We start from the raw sequence: 16,934 nt of genomic DNA on the forward strand, positions 1-16,934 counted from the left end.
TCATCTGAGAGAAGGAAAACCCTGATCCCAAACCTCCACTGCCTTGTGGCTACATCCAGTTATGGAAAAGGCTTCAGGAGTCAACCTCGAGGCAAAATCCGGAGCCGGAGTCCCTGAGGCAGTTCGTGGCTGAACACAGTCACGTTCTGACAACTCCTGCGACGCCGCTGGAACCAATCTTACTGGCTTCTGCCTTTCCATTGGACCATTCCAGCAACATGGAGAGGGGATTTGCTGCATGGGAAACAGTCTATCCTCCATACCTACTTTACCCAGGCTTCGCGCACTGGAGAGGACACTCTGTTCCAGAACCACCATTCAGAGCGCGATACCATAGTCTTCCGAGACTGAAGGATGCCAACATGACCTATTTCCCTTGTTCAAACCCTTCTGTTTCTGGGGTATTAAACCTATCTATGTGCAAAGCAGTTTTCCAACCAGAGTACAATTGTGATGCAAGTTTGCAACCAATCACAGTAGTGTGTATGAGGATCCTGTCACAGCTCCACAAGTAGTGTCTGGGGACTAGATCCTTGTGCTTGTGGAGCTCTGCCCGCCTTTTCGTTGGCCCTGCCTCCAACAGCAGCGAGGGACAATCCCATTGGTGAGGAATGCCCCCTGCCTCCACCAGGAACAAGACTTACCCAGGTAAGGCAAGTTCCTGTTTTTCAAAAGTCACACTTCAAATGATGGTTCTGAACCTCATAAACATACCGTATGTGAGGCACTTTGGATGCTCAGATATGCTCCATACGCAAATTAAATATTTTTCATCATGGATACTGCCTCTCTCTATGCTGTGCAAAGTTCTGCATGACATTGAACTGCTGCTAAAGAAACCAGAATTGGCTAGGATGATTCCACCCCAGGCATACTAGGCATTTCTCCAATAGGTAACTTTTGGCAATCCTAGAATATGATTTTTCAATGTGTGAGGCTGGCCAGCTGATTTGCCATGGGGGCACACTGTGTTCTGCTATCAGTATTGACAGTTCAGTTGGGTGAACTCTCTGATGATGGGATCTCTTTGTATGATGATAGTATCAGGACCTTTGAACTCTTTTCTGTAAACCTATCCCAGCGATCAGGAATGAGACATTCCAGGAACATCCTGGCCTCATATTTATTCAGAATAGGGAACAAGTTGGGCTGTGCTAATCTTGCTCTCATCGTTGCAGTGAAAGAACTCTGGAGCCTCAGCAATTTGCACCACGTGAGGTGCTTAGGATCAATGTGGAGGACTTAGTAGAGAAAAAACTGCTCATTGAAATTCCTGTAATTTCATTCCAGAGAGAATAAGGAGAAGAGATGAGTTCCAGAAGCTCTTTCTACCTTGATCTGGTGCTCTCAGTTATTGGAGGCTTGACTGTCCTCTGGCTCCTTCTGCAGACTGTTTGGGGTTTGGTGTTTAGGTTGAGGATTTACGTGCTGTCTGAAGTGTGGAAAGGGGTCGACCTGGCCTGCTATGGACCTTGGGCAGGTGAGTGCTGGCATGCGATTGCTCTTTTCCCCACATGGAGCAACCCTGGAGTAAGCCCCAAAGAAAACTGCTTTGAGTTTAGTGGCATAACTAAGGGGGTTCAGGGGGTAGCAGTTGCACCAGGCAACAAGCTTTAGGGGAGCAACAAGCTGAGCTTGACACTAGTGGCCAAAATTGTGAAAATCTTGGTATGTACAAATAATACCATCATGTTATATATCATTGGAAAGATATTTTAATGCAGAATGCAATGAAATATACCACTTTGGAATATCTATATTTATCAAAAGTTATTGCCAATTAACCAGAAAATGAAAACACAACCGCCTTAAGGAACAAAAAGTGGATTTCTTTAACTCAAAACTGATCTATGAGCCTGATTGTTCTGAGAGTCAATGAGATTTTATTATGAAATAGCATGGAAACAATAAGGGGTCAATATGAGTCAGCTCTCATTTCCATGTATCACATGTACTCCTGCTAACTAGTAAAGAGGCACTTTTTCAAGTGGTGCTTCTCTTATATTTAGCAAGGAAAGAATAACAGTCCCCCTTCACCCTAGCACAATGTCTCTAACCAGTAAGGGGTATACTTTTTATTTATTTATTAAGGCTGCAATCCTAACCACACTTTCCTAAGAGTAAGCCCCACTGAACAAAATAGGACTTACTTCTGAGTAGACCTGCTTAGGATTGTGCACTTAATTACATTCGACTTTGTCGTGGAAGGGGGCTACAAAAGCTTCTTTGATCCAGGTAGCAGATAGATGCCTTAGCTATGCCACTGGCTAGAGGGGAGGTGGCAGATCAAGTGGGTGGTGAACTGCTGAGGGGAGGAGGCAGGTTTACCCCCAATTTGCACTTTTTAAAAAGCGTGGGAATGATGTCACTTTCGGTTGTGACATCACTTCCAGGGCATCATTTTGAGCTCCGCACTGGGCTACATGTTCATTAGCTACGCCACTGTTTGAGTTAATGTGCAAAGGATTTACGTGCAAACATTTATTTTAATGTTGCTTGGTTGGCAACCTTCAGTCTCGAAAGACTATGGTATAAGCCTACAGCACCCAGTATTCCCAGGTGGTCTCCCATCCAAGTACTAACCAGGCCTGACCCTGCTTAGCTTCCGAGATCAGACTACAAGTAGAGGTTGCTTATTATCAATAGAAGCACTATAAAACCTGCAGTCTTATGAGAGAATGCTTTGTTAAGATCAAATGTCTTCTTTACCATCCTGTTCAAGATAAATAAGTGTGCTTTTCCAAAGCAATTGTTTTATTCCAAAACAAATTGCTTCAGATTTACTTAACTGATCAATTTCAACACATACAATTAATTATGGAGGTTCTGATCTTGCATTCCACAACCCTGGAGTAAGCCCCAATGAAAATGGCTTTGAGTAAATGTGCAAAGGATTGCATTGTATTGTTTCTTTAATAAGGTTAGGGTTTTAGTGCCTGGGGGGGCAGGTACAGCTGGACTTAAAAATGACTCGCTGCTCAGGGTTTTTACATCGCTGATGGGTCCAAGCCGTGAGAGGCATGGAGACCGAGCTCCCTTGCCTTTGATTCTAAAATGCTTTTGGTTCTTTGTTTTGTTCTTATCTCTTTCTCCATAATTGCTGGTATGGCATTTAGACTCTATCAGCATTATTTTGTACTTTGTACTTTTGTATTTTTGTTGGCAAGGGACCTGTTTTGGCTCCTTCGAACACTGCAGCCGCGATATTTACACAAACTATAGACATGCAGCTGATTTTAATGACTTGGATGTTTTCCCTTTTTTTCAAGTGAGTTTGTTTTTTATTTGATAAGAAGTCATTCCGTTTTGAGATATATTTCAACTCAACGATTTAATTGTGAGTAAATTACCCCCAGTGGATAGCTCGGGAGGGTGATTTTTTTTTCTTCTTCTTCTTTCAAGATCCCACTCCTCCTTTTGGTTGTATTCCTTTGGTGGCTATCTCATTGTTTGTTTTTTAAATAAGAATAACTCTTTTGAGATTCCACCCCTCCTTTTGGCTGTACTCCCTTGGTGGTCGTCTCATTGTTTGCTTTTTAAATAAGATTATATTGAAGAAAGGAGGAATAAGAGAGTACCTGGAGCTCCCTTAGAAAGAAAGAAAGAAAGAAAGAAAGAAAGAAAGAAAGAAAGAAAGAAAGAAAGAAAGAAAGAAAGAAAGAAAGAAAGAAAGAAAGAAAGAAAGAAAGAAAGAAGCTAAGATGGTACTGACAAGAAATAATTATAAAAAACTGGGCTTACAAATTCAATCCCCTCTGAATCATGAGAGGAAATATCATCGAACTTCAACTCAAGCTAAAATAACAAACCTTTTCCCACGTACTTCTCCTTCTCCTTCATCCAGTTTAAGTAATTGTCCTCCTTTAGGTTCTGATGTAACATCTTATCCTTCGACAAGCTTTTGCTGTTCTCCACCCAAGACTTTATCACAAACACATTTACTGAATGAGCCTTCGGCAGCTATTAAGAACCCTGCTCAAATGGATTTTGTGGACAAATATGTGCAATCTGATGATCCATCTACAATCAATTCTCAAGCAGCGTCAACCCCTGTGTTGGATTTATTTTATTTAGATACTTTGGGTACTCAAAATATGCTGATAGCTAACACCTTATAGCTTCTTCTGCGGGACATAGCATCATTAAAATCTGATAACAACAACAACAACAACAACAACAGGTATTTATATACCGCCTTTCTTGGTCTTTATTCAAGGCGGTTTACATAGGCAGGCTTTATTAAATCCCTTATTAAATAGGGATTTTTACAATTTCAAAGAAGGTTCTTTCTTTCAAGAACGACTACATTCAAGGTGTTTCATTCCGATCTGGCTTCACATTCTGGCCTCCATCCTCCCACGCTCAGAGCAGATGGAATTGCTCGGCTTCAGCTTGTCAGCTGCTCCAAGGTCCCACGGTGCCGGTGGCCTCGAACTGGCGACCTTGTGGATGTTATCTTCAGGCAGATGGAGGCTCTACCCTCTAGACCAGACCTCCTGCCTCCTGATATTGAAGCTTTAATACGCCTTGTAATAGACTTGGGTTTCAATCAAACTCCCCTGCTCTCCAACAATTTAATGGATCCTCTTCCTTCAAAGCCAGACTGGGGAGGTAATCTACTCATGAGTAGATTCTCCAGCTTCTGCAAATTCATCTACTGTTGGCTCCACTTTGAAGCATTCAGAGTCTCAGGGGAATCCCTCAATGACTCTGGATTCTGACTTAAATGTTTGTAAACCAATTGAAAATGTTCCTATAAGATCTAAAAGGACAAAGTTGAAATCTGTGAAATCTAAATCCCATCTTCTCGCTGGGAGGAGAGTTAGGGTGAAATTGCCCTGTCATTCTAAATCAAGATCTAAAAACCTCCCCCGAATTGTGGAGTCTCCCAAATCATCTATGGATTCTGATAGACCCCTTTTAAAGTGGGGGGGGGGCGAACAGTTTATATTTAATAGTGTAATTTCTGAAGCTGTCAGGTGAGACAGCTGAGGTTGAAATTTGGGACTTTTTATCTATTCCGATATCTACATCTGCTGTCAAGTCAAGTTCTTCGGCCATTTCTGCCCTAACTTTTCTTAGGGATCAATTGTTTTTTTCTAAATTTTCCCAAACCAGCAAAAAAAAATGTCTCCTATGGAGGGAAAATCTTTTTTTATACAAGTGCTTTTTCCCCTTGGTATTAATTTTATCTCTCTTAGATGAGCTGCCTTCCTAGGCTGACGAGTCCCATCTACCCGGTATTGCAGAGGGAGAGCAATAATTCTCTCATTAGCTCATTAGCTACATTTTGTACAGCTCAGAAGCTCATTAGCTACAAGAAACTGAATAATTTCAACAATGCTTGAAATGTAATACCTATGTTTTTCAAGCACATTGTCATTAATTAGAGTTGAAATAGATGTATTTGAATCAGTTCTTTGGTTTCTTTCATTCCACATTAACATAGCCTGCACATGGGTCTCAGATGAAGCATGCTTGAAAAATCCTGATTTAGTTTTATCCAATGCAGCCTTCCAATTGCTAAATCCCTTTTTTATGTAAGCTTGCTCTTTAGTAAATGGAACAAATTGGCGACATGGATAGCAAAATGTAGCATCTAGTTTTGAAGAATATTCCAACCACTTAAAATGTTGAAACCACTCTGATCTGAATGATCTGCCATCTTTGTTCTTTGGATATTTACAAGTTTAATTTGTTTAATAGGCTCTCCTACTTGTGCTAAAGGATGAGATCCATTTTATCTCTATGGATGAGATCAGGGAGGTGGGATATTTTTTATTCCCCACCCTGGTCTCAGGTGTAAGAGTTGCATTTGTAAATGTATCTCTTGCTCAACTGTTTCTTGAATTGCCAAGAAAGACTTGCCAAGGCAAATATTGTGGTTAAAAGACATTTTCGCACTTCTTCAGCTTTACCGCTATTTGATGTTCATTGTAATTCTGTTGTAACCTGTAAGCCAATTTGTGTTTATTCACAACATGTTCACCCCGCTGTGACGAATGATTTAATCAACTTAGACCCAAAGGAGATGGGTGGGAAATGTTCCAAGGATCTGAATATTGAGAAGATCTGTTACTTTACATAAAAATAGTTCTATCTCTTATGAGAAGATTTTAACTTCTACTTATTTTCCCGTACCTCAAGGGGATTCTGGTTCAGTGAAAGCCCTGGATTTAGACCCAATTTCTGAAGAGGAGGCTATGTTGATAACAGGTTTTTTCCTTCTCCCTAAAGATGGCCAAAAATACGTATATTATCAATAGGCTCCAATCACTTCTTACTATGCTCAGCATAGATCTTCCCAATGGTGTTGATCATTCTCCTTCTTCTGTAAATTTCCAAGGCCTATCTAGGTCCTCTGGGATTAATATGGATAACCAGCAATCTTTTGTTCAGCCTCTTTCTCCTCTAGATCTTTATACGAATCCTATCCAAAATAATATTTCAGATATACATTGTAGTATTTCGGGATCAGTCACTCAGGCCTTTTTGAGCCATTCGCAGACTGAAACTTTTGTAAACACAACTTTAAATAACCAAAAACAAGATGGGAGATTCTGTGCATTGGATCAACCAGGGATTGCTCCTATTACTCAGTTAATTACTCCCTTAGTTAAATCTAATAGTTCATGACTACCTCCCTCTATGCAAAATACCTCTTACAAGTTTACTTTTATAACTTGGAACGTTGCTGGATGGCAAACTAAAGTGGTAGATAAAGAATTTAGAGATTTTTGCTCTCAATTTGATGTGATTCTTGTTCAAGAAACTTGCTTGTCCCTCTCTATGCCCCCTTTTCTTCAGGGTTATCTTACATCTGCCAAGCCTGCTATGAAATCTTTATTTGGTAGCCGTTTATGGGGAGGTATAGCCATACTTATTTCAGTAGATAAGAATCCTACAGTTGTGGATTTAAACATCTCCACAAACCCTAATATCCAGGCCTTACACATTACATGGCCGCCGATGTTTAAAATAATCCTTTTGAATGTGTATTGTACCCCTTCCTCTGCCCGATCATTTGATAATTCTTTACTACCTGAATTAGATCAGGTCCTTACGGATTTGGCTGATAATTTCCCTGATATACCCTGCCTATTAGCTGAGGATATGAACGCCCTTACGGGTCAAAATAATGTTGATATTGGTGACAAGCTTGGTCTTACTCCTGAAGATATGAATCATCTCCCTGTTAGATCTTCCCGAGATTTTAGAATAAACAAACAGGGCCGGGCTTTGTTTAGCCTCTTTTATAAATTCCAACTGTGCATATGTAATGGTACCTCATCTGATTCGGACTCTGGAGACTATATCTTTTCCGGCCCTAGAGGTAGCAGTGTTATAGATTATATATTGATTTACCCAGCACCCTCCAATAAAGACACAGGCAACGGCATATGGTACAAAGGGCCACTTTATTAACTATTTAAATATACTTCAGATTTCAACAGGGCCTAACAAATAAGTCATGCGGGTTCTACAACGGAGCTTCCCATCTACTTCCCCCTATAGTGATTTGGGTGACCACACCAGACTCTGGGCAGCATCAGTACAAGCCTGCCACCCCCTTCATTGTCACCCCGAAGGGGCAGGGTGGCAGGCTAGCTCAGGCCACCTGAGCGAACTCGTGGTGCGCCTTTACCACAAAGGCCGAGATTCATCCAGCCTGCCTCACCCAGCCGGGAATGCCAGCATGACCAAGCGTGGAGTCCACCTGGCCCTTGCCACCCTGCGGTGTACACCGATATGACCTTACCTACCCAAAACCCGCACAACACCTGCCACCCGGGGGTTCAGCCTAGCGCTTGGCCCTACCGCCCCACACGGAAATAAATTTCCACAGGCCCTATTGCAATTCAAGAAGAAAAACATAATTGCCCAACACCAAAAGGTGTACTCCATCGCTTCTGAACAATTGGGGAGCATCATAGCTGATGCCTGGGTGATAAATGACATCGACTCCGTAAAGGGGTACCGCCCGCCTCACATATGAATTTACCTTCTTCCTAGCCAGTTCAATCTTTTTAACATCAGAGGCATAATGCCAAACACTGCGAGGCAAGAGGTCAGACCATAAGATGACCGTCCCACAAAATGCTGATTAATGTGGAGAATATTGCTGTAGGCCTGAAGCCTCAAGGACAGAGTCATCCTCTGGCCCAGGTCGTTCTCTCCCAAATGTATAACGACGATGTGAGGCTGGGCATGGGCATGCACAAACTCATAAAAAGCAGGAAGAAGCTAATCCCACAGCATTCCCCTGCCGTGCAACCCAATGCACAGTAGCCAAGGAACCAAGCTGCAACTGCATGCCAAAGCTACTGGATGCCGCCCTCTTCCTTGCCCAGAAAACGATGGAGTGGCTGAAGATAATGACCCGAACTGCTCCCGCCCTGGAACATGGACAGGAAAAACAGGAATCACAATTCCAGAAACATGCATCACTTAACCATATAGCACCTGGCAAAGCCAGTGCAAGTGAGCGCCCAACCGCTGTCACGGGACGAGCCTGGAAATATAGCATGCAATACAGGAACTTGTGGCAGTGCCACTATAAACACCTGGCAATGCCAGTATAAAGAGCGCCCAACCGCTGTCACAGGCGGCACCTGGAAATTTCTGTGGTATCTGCATCACCCCTCGCTCCTACCACCAGGGCGAGGGGGAAATAGCCGAGCGAATCCCACTCAGCGCTTGTCAGGCTCTCTGACATAATATTTAAATGCGCAGGAGCGCCAACGGCCAATCCTCTAAATGTCCGGGGCTGGGAGGCCGATATCAGCTGCAGCCGATGCAGCCCCAATCCCGAAAGAGTGCAGGCTGTAATCTTCCACCCGAAAACCAAGGTCTGCCACTGCCCTGCAAAAAAGGACCCTAAACTGGAAAAACATAACAGGTGAGGCATCAACATGACAGAACAAGGCACCTGGAAGCACAGGACGTGCAGCCAAACAAGACCAGCATCAGCAAAACTTGAGGCCTTGGCACAGAATGCCAATGCCGCCAAGTACACTGATAAAGACCTACATGATACGTTAATGCCCTGCAGGTATAAAAGAACCGCATCAGGTGTTCTGGCGGAATAGGCCAGACTTGGGGTACGGCCAGGGCTGCCCAAAAGGCCTCAAATTCCCTTGCCTCCCTTTTATAGCTGTGACAGGTAGAAGGCACGAGCGCAGACAAAATTACATGCTGCGCTCTGCACAGCCAAGGGTCCTAAGCCAAAGGGGCATCGGGTCGGGATCCCGCCACATCCCTGGTGCCAGCTGCCGGAAACGCTCCCCCTAAACAACGAGATAGGGTGTCGGCTATGCTGTTGCAAGACCCGGGATGTGCCTAATGAAAAACAAGGTGTTAATCTTAAGGCAATGCAAAACAAACACCCTCACCAGTCCCATTACCTGTGGGGACTGGGACGTCTGCTGGTTAACGACAAAAACCACAGCTTGGTTGTTGCACCAGAAACGCACGGTGGAGTTGGCAAATTCCTCTGCCCATAATTGAACTGCCACCGCAAGGGGGGGACAGCCCTAAAAAATCATGTCTACAGTAACCCCTTCTGAGACCCATGTATCCGGCCAAGGGGCAGAACACCATCTCTCTCTAAAATAACTGCAAATCCAAAACCACCCGCAGCATCAGAGTGAACCTCAGCTCCGCCCCAAGTAAACACTCCTGCTGCCAAAAGGATACACCATTATAAAACTCCAAAAACTGTAACCAGTTTACCCAATCTGCCTTCATGTCCTGGGTGATCCACAGGCGATGGTGAGGCCTCTAATACCCGCCATGCAGGCATGCAGCCTCCTGAAAAAAGGCCTGGCCGGGGGCAACTACCCTGCAGGCAAAATTCAGATGCCCCACGAGAACCTGCAAATATCTCTAGGACAATTTCGGAGCCTGGAGGCCAGCACAAATTAGCGGCTGCAGCCTAACCAACCTGTTGCCAGGCGGCCTACTGCACTGCTGTACAGTGTCTAATTCAATACCAAAAACGTAAGGGTAGTTGCGGGGCCCTCAAAATAATAGACCATTGAGGCGAGTCGTGCTCTGCTCACCACTAACCACTCCAAAAGGGAGGCAGATTTCTCGAAAGGGCACTGGAAATTGCACATCCCATTGATAGCACTTTATCCAGATATAAGGAACCATTAAACTGAAAACCAAGCAAACAAAAATCATCAGGGTGGACGGGCAAGAGTCTGACTGTAGACACAATATCTGCCTTGGCCATGAGGGCGCCAAGGCCACAGCCATGTACTACCCTGATAGCTTGGTCCAAAGAATATATCGTAATGAACTAAGGTGTGCAGGGATCCTATGACTAACTGAACCCCCACAAGGATAGGACAGATGGTGAATGAGATGGAAGGTCCAGGGACCTTCTTGGAACTACACGTAACGGGAACACCTAAACATTGGGAAACGGAGGAGACTTAAAGGGGCCCACCAGATGGCCGGCTCCCTATTCCTTATCTATCTTAGCTTAAACTATTCCCTCCATACCCTTTACCGACAGGAGATTCCTGGCCCAGGTAGACCTGGAGGGAGGGGCTGCAGGAATCTGAAATCCCTTGTCACAACCTTCAACTAATGATTGAGTGTCCGAAAACTTCGGATACCCCTACAAAAATACAGCCCACGCCTCTACTCTAATCAGGGTGGGCCACCTTCCCAGCTTGAGGGGGCTGACCGCCCCCACTTTTGGCTTGCCCAGCTCGGAGCCTGGGACTCCTCCTGAATCCTGCCAACTTGGGGCACACGGACACCGAGTGCTGGCCGTTGCACTGCCCGCTGACATGTGCAAGGGTGCAACCTGCCCTGCCGCACCGCCCCGTGGAGTTAAACTCATAGCAGGAGGGGGGGCGGTGAACGCATCACACTCCTAACATCCCTGCCACTGGCCCGGCTGCGCCCAGAGCAAATGCCCACTAACAGATCAATTGCCCAAATTGGACCGGGCCAGCCAGATAATTTGAACCCACAATTCCTGCTGTGAAACCTGCCAGTCGAGGGGATAATATCCAGGTACTTAAAGCGCAGCTGCCCATGCTGCCTGCATTTGAATGACTACTGCAGCATAAATAATATATCAGGTCAACCAATTATTCCAATTTTTATCAATTTTCCTGCCTTCACCCCACTTGGGGGACAGGCACTGGGTCACCCACCTTCAAGGCTGGCTCAGGTTGCTCACGCAATAAACTAAACACATTAACAAACTCGCCCCGCTAAATTTTCTAACTGCCAAGGCGAGTTGACCACCCAAAGGCAGGGCCACATCCCCCTAGGCCACTCATGGATGCTCACCTGACCCTTCCGTGGCTCCCTGAGAGAAAACCCCATACAGGACATCGGCATAAGGAGCGAGGCTGTAAGGGACACCAGAAACTGGGGAAACCCCAACGGAGGCATGGCTCCTGCCTAGGAAGATGCCCCTTACGACTGCTGCTGCTCATCAAGGTCCGATGCCTGTACCTGAACAACTGGAGGTCCCGGACCCTGTCACTCAATGAGCTTGTCCAAAGCGGTTAATCTCTTCCGTGCCCAGAAAATGATGGAGTGTCCACAGATAAGAACCTGAACTGTCCCTGCCCAGGAACCTGGGAAGATGCCACCTGTGGCTGCTGCTGCTCATCAGGGTCCCACAGTACTTGCACAACCGCGGTCTGGCCGGAGCCTGTCGCTCCTTAGGCTCCTCCAATGATTACTCTGGAAGGAAGGATTTGCGTTAGTTTCGCCCCACGTCCCTTCCTGGTAGACCTCCCTGGGGAGGGAAGCACCTGATGCATTGACCATCACCCAAACCAGCATTTGCACATTGCACTCTCCTTCTCAAAAGCTTCTTCCTGTGCAACCAGAGCCCACCGCTCAGCTGTATCATCCTCCTCATCTGAGGAAGAAATCAGTGCGAGCTGGGGGGCACCTGATTCCCACCTGATTTCCCACCTGGGGGGGCACCTGATTCCCACCTGATTTCTTATTCCTCATTGGGCATACAGACATCTCAACAAAAAACCTGGGGGGGGGGAGGTGGCAACTGCCAGCCACCTCTCACCCCTCCAATATATTTCTATTAGAGAAATATATATAGTATCTCTGAGAGCCCAATCATATGCATGTCTACTCAGAAGTAAGTCCCATTATAGTCATTGGGGCTTACTCCCAGGAAAGTGTAGACAGGATTGAAGCCTTATTATTTATCATGACTGTCTTATTATTTAACAATCGTTAATTAACAACAATTGTAATTTTTTTTAATTAATAGCCAAAAGGGGGGAGGGTCAAGCGGGGGGGGGGGTTTGCAGTGAGTACTGCTCAACCTTGCTTCACAAAGTACTGATCCCCAGCTGAACGACCCCAGGCTCCACTTAGGGCACAATCCCAACAAGGTCTACTCAGAAGTAAGCCCCGTTCTATTCAATGGGGCTTACTCCCAGGAAGCGTGGCTAGGACTGCTTCAGTTGGCTCAACTCCAAACAGCCCGCACAGCTACAGCCAGCAGCAAACACCGCCTGCCATTCACTCTCCACTAATGTGGGAGGCAGGAAGCAAACGTGGGGCAGGAGGGCAGGCGGGAGCCGCACACACACGGGCCCGCAGTCCAACCCAGCCCGCAGGGAGCTCAGGCAGTACACTCCAGCTGCCCCCAACCAAGGCGCAGCTGCAAGCAGCAGGCTCGCCCCTCCTGCCAGCGGGAGGATGGGTCTCACGCCCACACAGCCCCCGCAAGCCTTACAGGCGGCCGCTGCCCCGCCGCCACCCTAACCAGCCAGCGGGAGGCTCAGTTTGGCCTCAGGCACGCCTGGCCCCTCGCCACAGCGCTTATCAGCTTGCCCCAACCGGCACAGGAGAAGGCGCGCTCCTGCAAGGCCCCTCGTCAGCCCAGCCGGTCGCCTGAATTGGCGGGGTGGGGCAGAACACTGGAGGCGGCTCCAGCCCGTCGCCACCGATAGCCACAGCTCAGCAGCCTCCGAGTCTGCGAGCGAGGCGCTCAGTCCCGCTCGCCACCCACGAAGCACGCCAACCCCCAACCCAAACAGGTAGCGAAGGAGCTCCAGCCACCGGCTCACAGCCAAGGGAAGCGAAGTGTAACCCCTGCTTGAAAGCCAGGGGGGGAACCCCCAAGCCGCACTAAGCAGCCTCTGCCAGGCACAACTGCCTGATACTGCTCACTGCCCTCCAGGTGGAACCCCTGAAGGGCAGGTGGGCAGGCAATGCTCCCACAGCAGAGTCGGTTGAGCTCGGAGGCCACCTCACGTGGCCTTCCGTTGGGGAACAGCACGCAGAGGCCCTCCCTTGACCGCTGCCTGGTCCCGACTGCGCTGGCTTCTCCGAGCAGCCTGCACGTGGCCCCAAACCAGTTAGCCTCCAGCCAATCGGCTGCAAGGCTGGCCTTTCCTGTGCCTCGCGAGGGGGCAGGGCAAATGCTGGCGGCACGCTAATTCACGTGCCACCGGAATTCTCTTTCCATCTTTTCTTTCCTGCACTCCTTTAGGGTTCTTTGTAGACCGGACAGTGACCATATGCCAATTCAGTTGACTCTCTTCCCATCAATAGGTATAACCTCAAAATTAACTGATTTTCCAGAATTTAATGGAAATTTATGTGTACAGGGGGAGAGAAGGATTCGCTGGTCCGGGTCTATTCAGGAACAACTTAGTTCACTTTTAGAGTCCGAAAAATTAATGGCACTGAGAGATTATATGTCTGTTTCTGATAACCCCTTGGACACCTATCAAAAGATAGTTGATGAAATCAGACCTATATTAGTCACCTCCAAACCTCTGCTACAAGCTCCCTGTTTTCATAGGGGCTGGTTTGATCAACAGTGTGCTTATCAGAAACGATGTTTAGCTAAAGCTCTCAGAAAGTTGAGAAATGTGCATTCACCCGATAATCATCATCAGTATGTTTTGCATAGGAGAGCATACAAAAATTTACTGAAGAAAAAAAAAAGGAAGCCTATATAAAGAAATTGTGGCAAGATTTGGGCTTGGCAGCCCTGGACAGAGATTCTGCCAAATTCTGGTTTTTGGTCTCTAAAGGAATGAACCCACATTATGTTTCTTTGGACAATCAGATAACTGCAATTCAGTGGCATGATCACTTTTCTTCCATTTTTGGTAATAGCCCAACTGGGAATATTGTTACCCCTTATAGCGATCAGGTTCTTTTTCCTCCCTATTATATCCTGTGTTGGGACCCTATTAATCCGGAGGAAATAAAAGAACTTATTTTATCACTGCCTAATAACAAAGCCCCGGGTTTAGATATGCTCCCAGGAGAGTTATTCAAACAAAATGTCGACTGGTGGAGTGTAATCTTCTCTAAATTATTCACCTTTATAAATCATACTGGTGAATTACCCCTGGGCTGGGGTGACAGTATTGTTGTCCCCATTTATAAGAAGGGATCTAGAGCGGACCCTAAAAACTACAGGCCAATTAGTTTACTCAGTGTGGCTTCAAAATTATATACTAAATACTTGCTCTCCAAATTGGAGAGTTGGGCATCTGAAAATGAGATTATTGCTGAGGAGTAGGCGGGCTTTAGAAAGGGAAAATCCACAATTGATCATTGTTTCATCCTCCAGCATCTGATTCATAAATACACACAGATAGGGAGTAAAAGACTATATGTTGTTTTTGTTGACCTCAGTTCGGCATTTGACTCCATAGATAGGACTTTGTTATGGAAGAAATTATATGCCACTAATATTGATAGGAGGCTTTTATCCCTAATTCAGAAAATGCACTTTAACTCTACTATGAGAGTCAGATTTGGAGCTAATGGTCATCTTTCAGAGAAGATCTCGACAGTGAAGGGAGTTAGACAAGGCTGTTTATTATTAACATTATTAATATTAACAGTATTTATATACCGCTTTTCAACTAAAAGTTCACAAAGCGGTTTACAGTTTATTAAGCGGTTTATTAGCACCCTTTTTATTTAATTCTTATATTAATAACATCATTGGTGAATTTCAAGATCCCACTTTCTTTCCACCATCTATAGGGGACTCCAAATTATCTATCCTCCTTTATGCTGATGATATTGCCTTATTTTCTATTACTTCTATTGGCATGCGCAGAATACTCTCTAAATGTTCTGCGCACATGAAAAGTTAACTATATAGTAAAACCAAAGTAGTTCTCTTTGGTTCAACCAAAAAGAAGCATATTTGGAGGCTTGATCATACTCAAATTGAGCAATCTAGAGTTTTTAAGTATCTTGGGGTTTCCTTCAGTGCTCAACAGTCATGGACTTCGCATTTGAATGGCTCTAAACTGAAAGCTATGCATTCATCACAACTACTTATGCACTTTGTTAGATCGAAAGGGGGTAATTTGGTGATCCCAGTGATGGAGGTATTTGCTAGGAAAATAATACCCCAATTAACTTATGGTGCTGAAATATGGGGTTATGCGAATTTGTCCAGTTTAGAGACACTTCAAAACTCCTTTATTCACTCTCTTCTTGGAGTCCCTTGTTCGATGCCTTCTTCCCTTCTTAGATCTGAGACAGGCCTAATTCAGATTGAGGCCTCTTGCCATACTGCTCTGGCTTTATATTGTTATAAGCTTGTCTCTATGGCTGATTCTTCTTTACCTAAAATTTGTTTCAAAGAACAACTCACAACTCCATCTTGTAAATCATGGTTATCTTTGATAAAACCCATTTTAGAATTTTATGAAATAGATATGAATCTTTTGCCTACCTTTTCTTCTAATAAGATCAAGATTTTAATTAAAAATAAAATTCAGCTTTTTTTTAAGAGAAAGGACTTATGCAATATTCTTAACTTACCCTTTTCTCCTTCTCCTTTCTTATATAAATCAAGCTTTGGTGCAGAAAATTATTTTACTAATTTAACTTTGCTCCCTTTACGTAAGGCCTTTACTGCATTGCGATTTCAATGTATGCAATCTGCTGTCTTAGTAGGGAGATATGAGAACATCCCATATGATCTAAGACTTTGTATATGTGGAGCAGATGTAGTTGAGGACATCTCTCACTATTTATTAACTTGTCCTCTTTATGAAGCACCAAGATCTAAATTTTTGTCACCTTTAACACCCTTGCTACAGGATAGACCTCCTGTAGCTCAGGTTTGTTGCCTTTTAGTAGGTGCTGACATGGGGATCACTCTGAAAGTGGCTAGTTTTGCTCTTGCAGCATTGAAAATCCATTCAAATTATGTAAAATCTTGTGCAGTATAGCAATTGTGTTTATGGGAAATTAATTTATTCTATAGAGCTGATTCTGCCAGGGTTTTATTTCTATTTTATTTCTATGAAGTTAGATTTGGTTCTATTCTGGTCAATTTCGAGTTAAGCTGTAAGCCCTTATGAATGGTTTTTGATATTGTGGTTTATTCCATGTTTTTATTCTTCTTTTATTAGTTGATTTTAATAATAATAATAATAATAATAATAATAATAATAATAATAATAATAATAATAATAATAATAATAATAACAGTATTTATATACCGCTTTTCAACTAAATGTTCACAAAGCAGTTTACAGAGAATAATCAAATAACTAAATGGCTCCCTGTCCCAAAAGGGCTCACAATCTAAAAAGATGCAAAAAGAATACCAGCAGACAGCCACTAAAACAGTTTTACTTGTATGATGTTTATAATTGTTCCCCCTTTTTAGCCTATGGTCATATTGTAATTGCTGTATTGCTGATCTTTTATTGTAATGACCTATGGTTACCACAATTAAACTTTGACTGACTGACTGACTGACTGACTGACATCGCTGATGGCAGATGGGATGGGAACATCTCATGAACTCCAGCACCTCCATTTGTTCTGTAGGACCACACCTGACTTGTGGCTTGACTCACTTTTTGAAAAGACTCTAGAGAGCAAGTCTCTAGTGGATTTATGTCAGTTTTCCCCCTCCCACCCGGCCACCC

The 16,934-nt window shown here is 44.6% G+C and overlaps 1 protein-coding gene across 1 annotated transcript in view; it reads left to right on the forward strand.

The window, feature by feature from the left end:
* Window positions 1-16,934, forward strand: part of LOC136661057 (very-long-chain 3-oxoacyl-CoA reductase-like) — a 39,136-nt gene that overhangs the window by 9,228 nt on the left and 12,974 nt on the right. The window lies entirely within an intron of this gene.

This window comes from Tiliqua scincoides, chromosome 10 (genome assembly GCF_035046505.1).
Source record: "Tiliqua scincoides isolate rTilSci1 chromosome 10, rTilSci1.hap2, whole genome shotgun sequence".
NCBI lineage: Eukaryota > Metazoa > Chordata > Lepidosauria > Squamata > Scincidae > Tiliqua > Tiliqua scincoides.